Consider the following 12070-nt stretch of genomic DNA (forward strand, 5'->3'; position numbering starts at 1 on the left):
CACAAATCTTCCCATCGAAGGAAATTCCCTTATATAGCATATGTCTTCAAAGGTAAGAGCTTTTCATTTTAATTTGCAATTTATATTTGCAATTTATTCCAAGGATATATTTGGGAATCTAATTAATTACCTATACATACAGCTGAGTCACCAAATGGCTACATTCTCAAAAAAGGGCAAATGAAAACCAAATCCATCATGCAGAGAGATAGCAGGAAAACTGGCTGGTCTCAAACTTGACATTGACACTACTTGGAGAGAAAAAGAATCTCCCTCAAGAATTTGAAGCACAAACCATTACTCACATGGGTTTGTGGCATGAATTTACCTTATCAATGAGGCTCAAAAAAACAACAGATTTTTAACCTAGATAATTTAATTTAGAGAGTGCCCAAGCAGATACTTTAATCAAGAATAATCTCAGGTTGGTAGTATTTCTAGTGACTGACAAAAGCAAATGCAAATCCCCTCAAGGAGAACCCAAGTTTAAGAACTCTTGATTGTAAGGTGCATCCAAATTTCACAGCTGTTGAAAAAGGAAAAAATAAGCTCGCTAGAATCCATGATACATGATATGTAAGTGTTCGTAAAGGCATAGAATATATCTGAAAGCAGGCATAGAAAACTGGTGAACAGCTACATCTGGTAAGAGACATCAGTTTACTTTGGCAAGGGGTATATGGAGATTTACTCTTCCCTATTCCCCCCTTTATTCATTGTGTATGCTGCTGTAACAAATTACCACAAACTTTGGGGTTCAAAGCAACACAGGCTTATTACCTTAAATTTCTGGAGGTCAGAAGTCTGACAAGGGTCTCCCTGAACTAAGATCAAGGTGTCACGAGGGCTGCATATCTTCCTGAAGGCTTTAAGGGAAAATCCATCTCCTTGCCTTTTTCAGCTTCTAAAGACCACCCATATATCTTGTGGCCCCTTTCCTTCATCTTTAAAACCAGAAGATCATGTCTCTCTGACTTTGCATCTATTCTCACATCTCTCTGTAACTGCAGCCAGGAAGTGTTCTCCAATTTAAGGATTTGTGTGATTAGATCAGTCCACCAAATAATCCAAGATAATCTCTCCATTCTGCGGACCTTAACCTTAATAAGCATCTGCCAAGTACTTGCAAGGTCCTTTTTCCATGTGATGTGACATACTCACAAGTTCTAGGAATTAGAATATTGACAGCTTTGGCTGAGATGGGGGAAAAGGGCATTAGTCTGCCCCTATTCTATTGTCTTCTTTGATTTTATAATATGCAGTACATCTATTCAAGAACTGAAAAAATTAAAATACATTCTCTAAAAGGGAAATTACAAATGCCCCTGATCTTGCATCTCCAGTTCTAAGATTTTATAGATATATTAAAAATGTGAAAAATGAATGGGGTATGCATAAGATTATTCACTGAAAAATTTTAATATCAGAAGATTGAAAAGATCCTAACCATACATCAAGAGAATGATGAAATAAATTGAGTCCACATACAAAATGGAATCCTATGCAGCCATTTAAAAAGAAGAAACACATTATGTGCTCATATGGAACAATCTTTATGGTTAATTGTTAAGAAAAAAAGGCCAGATGCAGGAACTCTTTGGGGATGTGTGTGTGCATGCATGAACAGGTGCACACACATAAAATGTGTGTATTTATTCACTCAATTATGTAGCCATAAATTACTGCTGAAAGGATACACAGGAAATTGATAACAGTAGTTTCTTCTGGAAGGGAAAAAACAGATCCAGGAGAAAGTTATATGAAAAAGGTTCTTTATGTCATTTTGTAATTTTGTATCTTTCAGATTTTAAGCCATTTATTCAAATTTCTTATTTAAAATATTAAGTCAAATTTTTTAAAAACACATAACAGGTTAGTGTTTAAAACAAAATCCAACTACTAATTACTTAAAATACTCAGACCTTAAAAATATACACAAATAGTTACCAATAAAAGTATAGTATTGTATTTATGAGGTAAAAAGTAAGGAAACCAAGGAGTAGTAAATTAAACAAGGTAAAAATTCAAGGCCAAGTTTAATAATCAAGAATAAAAGACAGTTATTTCACATTGTTAAATGGTATAATCCTCAAGGAAACTGTGGATGGAGAAACAATGTATTGAGTAACAAAACATTGTATGTGTGAACTTTTGGATTGCATAGGTCTTTATCCATGAAACAAAAAATGTTTGAAAATAAGAAAAAATTGACATTAAGACCATGGCTGAGACAGGTTTAAAGACCTAAAGCACTGTGTAGCAAGTAAATAAGTTGAATATAAACTTGTTTTTGTAATACATTGATAAGATTTGTTACACATACAAACACAATTCCAAGAATATTTTCATTCTCTAAACTTGGAAAAAATCTGTCTAATATAATTTACTTGACCAACTATAATATTGCATAACTGAGAATATTTTGTAACTCTTAACAATTAAGGAGAATTGTGGTGGACCTCACATCCCTGAGACAGCCACCAACTATATTGAAGTAGGAATATTCAACGGACAACTAGATCTATTGACTTGCTAATTACCCCTTTCTTGTTTTCTAGTTTTATAACACATTAAATTCCAGTTTGAACCTCAGAAAAAATGGAAAAATATTATATGTAGGTAACTTCAGGGTAACTCATAAATGTTAATACCATAAATAATAAATATGAGTATGCCAAGAATCTGATGAATAATAATGTTATGCAACAGAGAGCAAATAAATGTAGAGGACAGAAAAGAACCCTCAGATAAATGACCTAAAATGAAATATGTCCAGGCTTCCTCCTCTTGACACAATGGCTTAAACATAAAACCAAACTAAAACATAAGAAAGTAAAAACACTTTTATAAAATTTAAGTAGGCAGGGCTTAGCTAATCTTAGATACAAAGTCACAGTTTTAAAATGTTTCATGATTAAATGAGAAAGACTGGCCATAAGTAAATTAGCATTAACTTTAGAATTTTTTTTTTTTTACCTTGAGACAGAGTCTTCGCTCTGTGGCCAAGGCAGGAGTGCAGTGGCGCAATCTCGGCTCACTGCAACCTGCGCCTCCCAAGTTCACATCACTCTCCTGCCTCAGCCTCCCGAGTAGCTGGGACTACAGGTGCCTGCCACCATGCCCGGCTAATTTTTTGTATTTTTAGTAAAGACAGGGTTTCGCCGTGTTAGTCAGGATGGTCTCGATCTCATGACTTTGTGATCCGCCCGCCTCAGCCTCCCAAAGTGCCGGGATTATAGGCATGAGCCACCGCGCCTTGCCCAACTTTAGGAATTTTATAAGCAACAATGAGCAATCTTCAGAGAAGAACAGAAATAATAAAATTAAAGGAAATACTGACAAATTAGAAAGCAGAAATACATAAAAATCCAAAATGTTAATTCTTAAAACTAAGCTAATAAAATGCATATGCTGACAAATTGAGTGAAAAAGGAAAAACCAAATAAATATGAAAATAAAAAATATGTACATATATTTATGTTATCAAGTTAGAATGAATAGACTATGCATATAATATTTATATTTTCACACTCTAATATACAGAATACTGACACAAGATTCTTCCCATGCCGCTTCACCAGCCAGAAATCTCCACAGCCAGCAGTGCCCTGCCTGAACCTCGCTGGGCTCCAGGCTCACCACTGGGCTCACTCCACCCACTCAGGCCAGTAGGCTGCACTCCACTGGCACTACCACCTTGGATTCCACACCTGCCATGGCTCTGTGCTGATCTGGGCATGCTGGAACTGTCCTCTGCCTTGGGCACCAGCATCTGGACAAGGAGAATGTGGTGGCACCCCACCCAGAGATGCCAGCAACCATGGAGCCCCAAGGGGTGTTATGGGCTCCTGCCCAGGGAGTCCCGAGACCTGAGCCCCCAAGGACTGTTGTAGCTCTCTCTCCTTTGTGCTGCCTTCAGTGCAGCAAACAGGGCAGGGACAGAGTGTTACAGCTCATTTGCGTTACAGCTCACATTTGCTTCCACCACCTACAGAGCAGCAAATGGGTGTGGGGGTGGGGGCATGTTACAGCTTCTTCATTCCTGCAGGCTTTGGCAAATGGGAGACGTGTCACAGCTTATTTGTTCCTGCCACCCTCTCTGGCCAGTGGCTCCTGGACTGACCTGGCTCTGCCCTCTGCTGCTTCCCATCATGTAAGGCAGCAGCCCAGTGCTGGCAGAGGGTGGGAGGGCTATAGTGTTACAGCTCCTTTCACACCTGCCATTTGGCAGGTCCCGGGTTCTTGTCCCGTGTCAAAGAAGAATGAGGTTATGCAGACACCAGAGAGTGAGCAAGGTGAAGAACGGCTTTATTGAGCAATAGAGCAACTCTCGATATGAGAGGGGACCCAAAGTCGGCAGTCCTCTATGTGAGAGGGGGCCCAAAGGCAGGTAGTCTCCACTTGTGTTTGAGTCCAGTGTTTTTATGGGTTCAGAATGGGGGAGTGCATGCTGATTGGCCCATGGGTAGGCCTGGAAAAAGCACCATTCAATTGGCTAACCAGCATTAAGTTCTCAGTGTAGTCATGAACTCTACCTGGAACTGGCAGCCCGGTTTTCAGGCTTCAGGTTGTCTTTGGCTTGAAGGTGGGGTTTCACTGAGGACTCGCCCTTGTCTGCCTAGGAATTTGTCTGTCTCCTGCCGCTATCAATACTGTGATAGTCATCGTGTAGATACAGGCTGGGAAGATATCTTTCTGCTTATTTAGGAAAATAATGTGCATACATATGAAACATAATACTTCAAGTTATTATTAAAGCAATATGTATGTATTGCAGTAGTCAATAGTATGTAAGTTAGGAAAAGACAGAGAAATGTCCCTTGGTGTGATCAGGGAAAGTATCACAGTTTACAGCCACAAATGAACTGGAACTTGAAGTAAAGGGAAAGTGAGGAGGTACCAAAATACCAAGGATTCTAAAGCTTTTATTCTTCCCCCTCTGACCTGGCTCAAGGGCCAAGAGTTAAAGGAAAGACATAAAAGTTTTACCCCTTCCTTAGCCAGCCTCTGTTTGAGGTTTCAGACAAGGATTCTTTTGAATTTCTCCTCCGGCCTCTCTTTTCCACTCTGAATCATATATGGAATACAGATCATTGTCAAGAAGAGAAAATAGCTGGTATTCCCACCCACTCCCTCATGTCACATGACATAAACATTCAAACACTGGATTAGAAAAACTGATTGGGGAAAGAAGTTGAGAAAGAGAGTTATTGGTGTATCTGAATTTAGAAGTATGAACTTAATCCAAACCTAATAATTCAGGAATTCTATTAAGTGTTCTTATAAGTCTATTGTGTGTCCAATCATGTGGACAAAAGCTTACTAGACTAAGTCCTGAGATTCATGCCAAAAGTAATGCATGCAAGACATCCATCAAATCTTGAGTACCTCTTATAGTGCAGACAAAATCCTAATAGCTTTTCATATATTATCTCATTTAATTTTCAAGAAAATGTTTGAGTTCATTTGATAATTGAGAAAATGTATATTGGGATACATTGAAATAATTTACCTGAATTTACAAAAGAAAACAGAGCTAGAGATTTTAACCCAGTCCTGTTTAAGTCCAAATACCACATTTTTCTTTCTTGAATCAATCTCATATTTATTGTCATTTTTAATGTGTGTTGCTTTTTCCATCTGTCTTCTCTTTCTCTTTTTTTATCTAGAGGAGCTTGTAATTTTCTTATTTATTTTTTAGCTCTATAGACCTTAATTTGGATGCCTGGTCTCAAGATCACAATTTTATCTCTCAGCTGTCACCAAGGTTTATCTCAGATCAGAAAAGCAGAGACAGATGTTGGAAGGCTTCTGTGCATTGCATACCAGCTATTTCCTCAGGGAAATAATTATTGAGTACCTTTGTAATGCATTTCACATCTGTTTATAAATGTAAAATTGCAATTATTTTTGTTTTTAAATGACTTTTGTCCAACAAAGGATGTGTTTTATTCTGTTTTTCCTTTCTTTAGTTTGAATGACCACATCCTTCAAGAAACCAATGTAGAATTATGCGTCAACCTTCATTTCCAAGTTTAAGGCCAACCTCTATGCCTTTTCTTCGACACTACAGAAAAGGTAATGTGTTCCCCACAAATCCTCAAACCATCTCTACATAGAGAGTATCCAGAATAAAGGATGAATGATAGATGAATAGGACAGATGGATGGATGGATGGATGGATGGATGGATGGATGGATGGATGGACTGAAAAACAGATGGATGGATGGATGGATGGATTCAGTATGCATTCACAAACTAATTTTGACTATTATCAAAAATGAGGTTATTAATAATAATTTGGCAGCTTCACATATTGAGTTTCAATACAGAAAATATTATAAATTTTCTTCTCATTTAAGTCTGGAAAATATATGGATTTATTAATATAGTGTAATAAATAACACAGAAACAAGATATATGATATATTGAACCATAGGTTCAATTTTCAGTGTGGCATGCCCATGAAAAATTTTTACTATAGTAAGTAACCTTAGTAACAAAGTAAAATTAAATATTTAGATGCGACTACAAGTAATTTTGGCTTTATAACAATCTCTCTCCTATTTGGAATAAATGTTTCCTCCTTTAAGGTAGAGACAAGAATCTCATTTTCAAGGATTGCTTTGAAACTGTTTCCTCAACAGCTTGGTACAGGTGTTAACAGGAAAAAAGAACATTGGTGGGAGCAATTCTGTACTGAACAAGGGAGGATGTAACAGGACTCCTGGTAAAATATGGTCTTGATCCAGAGGCAGGAAAGAACAGATGAATCATCAAAACCACGGGAGAGAAAATTGGGTATTGCTCATTAAGTTGCTGAAAGTGACATCATCATATAGCCCAGTCTGTAATGCTAAAGTATTCGCAGCTATCTCTTTGTAAAATATTTAGTTTTTTAAAGAGTATTATTGGTAGTTTAATTCCAGCTAAAGTCAGCAAGCGATGTTATGAATTTCCATTCATTTGGGGCAACAACTGAAAGTAATTGAACTTTTAGAGAAAACATATGCAATTGTGAAATGGTACATCAGGGAATTAGACATGTAAAACAATGTTAACTATATTTTGAGTGGTGTTCTCAGGAAGCTGGGATGAAGAAGATTCTATTTGTTTCAAAATAGATGTTTATATTTTTGTAGTGTATTGAAGTAAAAACAATGGAAATCAATATAACATGTCTAACAAATGCAGGAGTGACATTATAATTAATGAACCTCCTGAAATTGGCAGTATTTGACTATTTTTACCTACAAAAATGACAATTTCGATAGTATCCTAATATATCCTGCAGTAGATTTTACAAATTTAGAAAATGACAGGCATACCCACTTCTAAAATTATACATCTTGTTATTTCAATTTTTCGTGGAAATTGTGTATCATCACTCCCATACCCAGCATCCAGGGTGGCACTAGATAGGGATAAATCTGTCATTCTAAGGTAAGATATGATAAAAGTTACAGTCATTTTACTAACTTAGAAATAAAAAAATTGTTAAAGGGGAGAAAGAAGCAAGAAAATCAGAGGAAATGATGCTCTGAAAAATAACTGCATCTTAAATATATACATATTTTAATAAATATAGGCAAGCAAGCACTCATGAGTGATACCGATTTTAAGGGAAACCCAAAAAGAAGCCAAAAACTTTGAAACAGTTGAGGACACAGGATGAAACCTAAATGTCATGTGCCGTGATTCCTTTCAAACTGTTCTCTGCTTGTTCTTAGGGGAGATTGGGGCTTGTTGTTTAAAGCTATTATTTTTTTATAAGCCCCGTGAAGTTCAAATAAAGTAGAGTTCAAGAAATAGCCTGAAAGACAGACGTAGGTACTTATTTCCCAGTTTTGTTCAGGTAGAAGAGCACCTGGATGCTGTGAGCCATTTTACAGAACACCATGAAATGTGGAATTATTAAACCAAATAATTATTAAACTCAAATAAACTAAATGTATGCCTATGCCAAATCAAATACTGCAGTATATTTGGGTGTAAGAAAATGTTTTTAAGTTATTAAAAAAAAGAAAAATTGAAAAAAATAGGTCCGTTTTATATATTTTCTCTTCAAAAATTGCCATCATTTGACTTTCGTGGTAAAATAACTTGACCTGGTTTATGAAACACTTGAGTTTTATGGCAACTGAATTTCAAAATCACTATTCCAAACTATTCCACCTCTTTCAAAGGATTGTGTGAAAATATAAAATAATAATTTGCTTAAAGAAAACAAAAAAAATTGATGTCCTATCTTTAATTTCCTGTCAAAATTTTATTTAGGGTTTTGCAATTTTTGTTTTAATTGGAAAGAAAGATCCTCCCCCTTTCAACAAGAATTGAGTTCTAAACAAATATTAGTCATCACAGAGGTAGTTTGATAGCTAACTCTAAGACATAAAAAAGGGGTCCTTCGGATGTATCTCTCCCCTTTATAAACTTTAAATTGGATAGGAAGGTTTATTTTAACTTAGAAGTTCCATATCATTTTCTCCTTTCTTCCTTTCCTAATTTATAACCCTACTCTGTAAAGCCGGCTGCTCAACTGGCTATTTTTAATTTGAAAGAAACTAAACAAAAGCCCTTACAGTGCTGCTCAAATATCTAATATATTAAACAAAAGTCTACTGACACAGAAAAATAACCAAACAACTACTAATGATTTTCCTATAATTTCCGTATTTTTATCCAATTTTTCCTAAAGTCTCGCCAAATTCCAGGGGATGTTTTGGTTTTCTCACTCTGGACATTAGAGCCGTTCCTAGTGTGCAGCTGCAGCTCATTTGCAGCAGGGGTGTCCGTAAAGCCTAGCAGACCCTGCGCATGGGCACCCCTCCTCTCTGAATTTTCTTAAACAGGTTTAATCTGTATATGAAAAAGAAGCCCACCTAAGGTGGTTTTTATTGAACAGAATGGTAGCAGCTTAAAATGGAAATGAAATAGTGTTCAAGTGGGAAATTATATGAGACATGTATAGATAACACTTAATTAAAATTATCTCCTTACTTCTGTCCAACAGAGGCTTGCTATTAGCTGACAAAGAGAACAGCCTGCCCCATGAGTCTAATCTAACATACAGCAAACGAAAATAATATTCTCGTATTTTAAGGTCAGAAAACAATCATACTGCAAAGTCTTGAAATGAACAACGAGGTATCTTGATTTGGAAGATACAAATATCACTCATCTTTCTAATTAAGAACTTTCAGAATTAACAAGGCTCTTGCCTTGAAGCTAACCCTGATCTTTCCTTACTTCAAATCTCTTACGTGCCATGCCTAAATGTTTGCTGTTCTGCTATTCTAATTTAGAACATTAAATGCTTCTCTGTATAGATAAGGGTCTGGATTTAAATGTGCCATACAGAAAAAACAATCCTCTTATTGTTACCTGAGTATGGACTGACACTCTCTGTACATTGTTTTGACTATATTGCTGTTAGGCTACATCACTATTTTCAATACATTGGACTGTAATGGAGAAGAGAGAGTGCAGACAAATCAAGACTGTAGGCATAATACTGCTTCCCAGCCCAGTCTGCCCTCCCTCCAGCCCCCAGCCTCTGCCCCAGCCCTTGTAATTCAGCAGTTAACACAGAATCACATTAATAGTGTCTTGGGCTATGGCAGCTAAGGCTTTTATGACCTATGTTTGCAAGTCTGTGGATTGTAGTCATGTTAATGGTAAACACTTGGTGCCCTCAGAGAAATTTCTCATTAATAAAACCTACAAAGCACAGTACTGTTTCTTTGAAGTTGCTGCTAAACATGTAATATTAGCTTGTGAAGCATTAGATGAGGAAATGAGCTTGATAAGGGCTCCTGCAGTAATAGCTCTAAATTTATTATTTCCTTCCCAAAATAAACTTGCCAGGCAGCCCTGTGGGCTTACTTCCGAAGACTTGCTCTACCCAGGAATTTTATCACAAGGAAATGAATAGCAAAAACCCAGACAAATATGATAAGGCACATTCACAAGATATTAATACAGTTATGAGATTCAACCTTTTCTTAATGAAACCAAGATATCTTGAGAACGGCCATGAGTTAGATATTCATTAATTGCATCCCAAACAAGAGGGAAGAAAGAACAGTGTCTTTTAATGTTATTATATCACATAGTCAAGCATAGAAAATTCCAAGCAGAAAAGAAAGCAAATGCAAACCTGTGTGCATTGTGATGTGAACATTTTCACATTTATAAGTCCTATATAAAAACTTATGTAAAGAACAATTTTTCAAAAGATATCCAAAGAACACACCCTTGAATTCAATAATACTTTATTTGTGTGTCATTCATCTGCATCTTCTGTTTGAAACTAGAGGCAAAAAGTTGCATTTTCTGTGGATAATCAGTTATTAAAACTATTAAGATCTTTTGGCGATGTGTCTACATCAAAAAATATTTATTTAAAATAAAGAAGAAGCTGATTCAGGAAAAGCATTTTCAGCATTCCTTGGACTTCTTCAATTGGTATTAGCCACACACAAAAAAGAAAGAATTTGGAACTGGGAATTCTTGTGGTTTGGATTTCAATGAAGAAGAGACCCCTTTTTACCTAGAATGACTATGTGACAAGGATAGCTCTGTTTAAACACATTGTTGCTGCAATTGTTTTCAGATTAATTTATAAATATTGACTTTTATGATTTGGAATGGTCAATTTTCCACCTAAATTTGTAGTTCTTCCCGCATTCATTCTGGTCCAAAATTGAATCCAATTTTTTCTTAGGACATTTAAAGAAAATTTTTAATCTAATGAAAGAACAGAGTTAAGACCACGGGAATTATTGTCACTCTCTTTTCTTTTCAGAAAATACAATTATGAGTCTGGAAACATAATTTTTATTGTAGAAAGCATGTTTAAATAAAGTAAACCTGGATCTCAAATGCCACAATTCCCATTTACAAGACTGACAATTGCCATGGCTTTCCCTTTGCATACTACCTTTGAAGAAGAAATAAGAAGTCAAAGCCATGGTTTTGTTGCACTGTATATTTTTTTAATTCCTTCTGTAGACCTTAAAACATATAGGTGGCCAAGGTGGTAGATATAAAATACTTTTATTCAATTAGTATGTACTTCTATAAATGTATATGCAAAGAATCTTTTTGCCTTCTTACTTTCTAGTGACATAGTTATACATAAACGACAACTAAAAAGAAAAAACACTGCTCTTCAAAGAGTTTCCTGTTTCTGAAGCAAGTCAGATAAACTAGACAGGTAGATACCTATATACCTACATACACACACACACATTCATAGTACATACATACGTACATACATAGGTGATAAATAGATAGATACATAGATGGGTTACATTGGCAATAGATAAAGAACAATACTAAGGAGATAAATTTAAGCACAGAAGAGATTAGGTAGAAAATTTAAACAAATCACCTGGGAATGCTGTGGACTAAATTTTTTGTCCCCCACCCCGAAAATCAAATGTTGAAGCCACATCCCTAATGTGATGATATTTTGAGGCAAGGCCTTTGGTCATGAGGATGGAGCCATCATGAATGGGATTAGTGTCCTTATAAGAAGAGACGTGCGAGAGCTTGCTTCTTCCCTCTCTGCTCTCCACCAGGTGAAACACAATGAGAAGATAGCTGTCTCTAAACTGAGAATCCAACCAGGCTGGTACCCTGATCTCAGAATTCCCAGCCTCTAGAACTGTGGGAAATAAATTTCTGCTGTTTAAGTCACTCAGTCTGTAGTATTTTTATTAGAGAAGCCAAAACTGAATAAGACAAGGAAGGTCTCACTGAGAAAATGACATTTTTTAAACAAGATGAAAGAGCTGAGGGAGGTAGGATGAAGACACCCAGGGGAAGAGCATTTCAGGAGGGAAAGCAGAAGTGCAAAGACTCCACAGAGAGCATGTGCCTGTGTGTGTCAGGAGTGAGGAGGCTGGAAATGCTTGAGCAGCCCATGGGTGAAATGAGGCACCTGATCCCTTAAGAGCTTCTTCTCTGGCTGAGGTCTAATGCCACTGGATGTCTTTGAATAAAGAAGTGACATGGTCAGAATTATATTGTTAGAGGCCATCCCCTAATGGTACTTGGTACCACA

This window comes from Symphalangus syndactylus, chromosome 4 (genome assembly GCF_028878055.3).
Source record: "Symphalangus syndactylus isolate Jambi chromosome 4, NHGRI_mSymSyn1-v2.1_pri, whole genome shotgun sequence".
NCBI classification, from domain to species: domain Eukaryota; kingdom Metazoa; phylum Chordata; class Mammalia; order Primates; family Hylobatidae; genus Symphalangus; species Symphalangus syndactylus.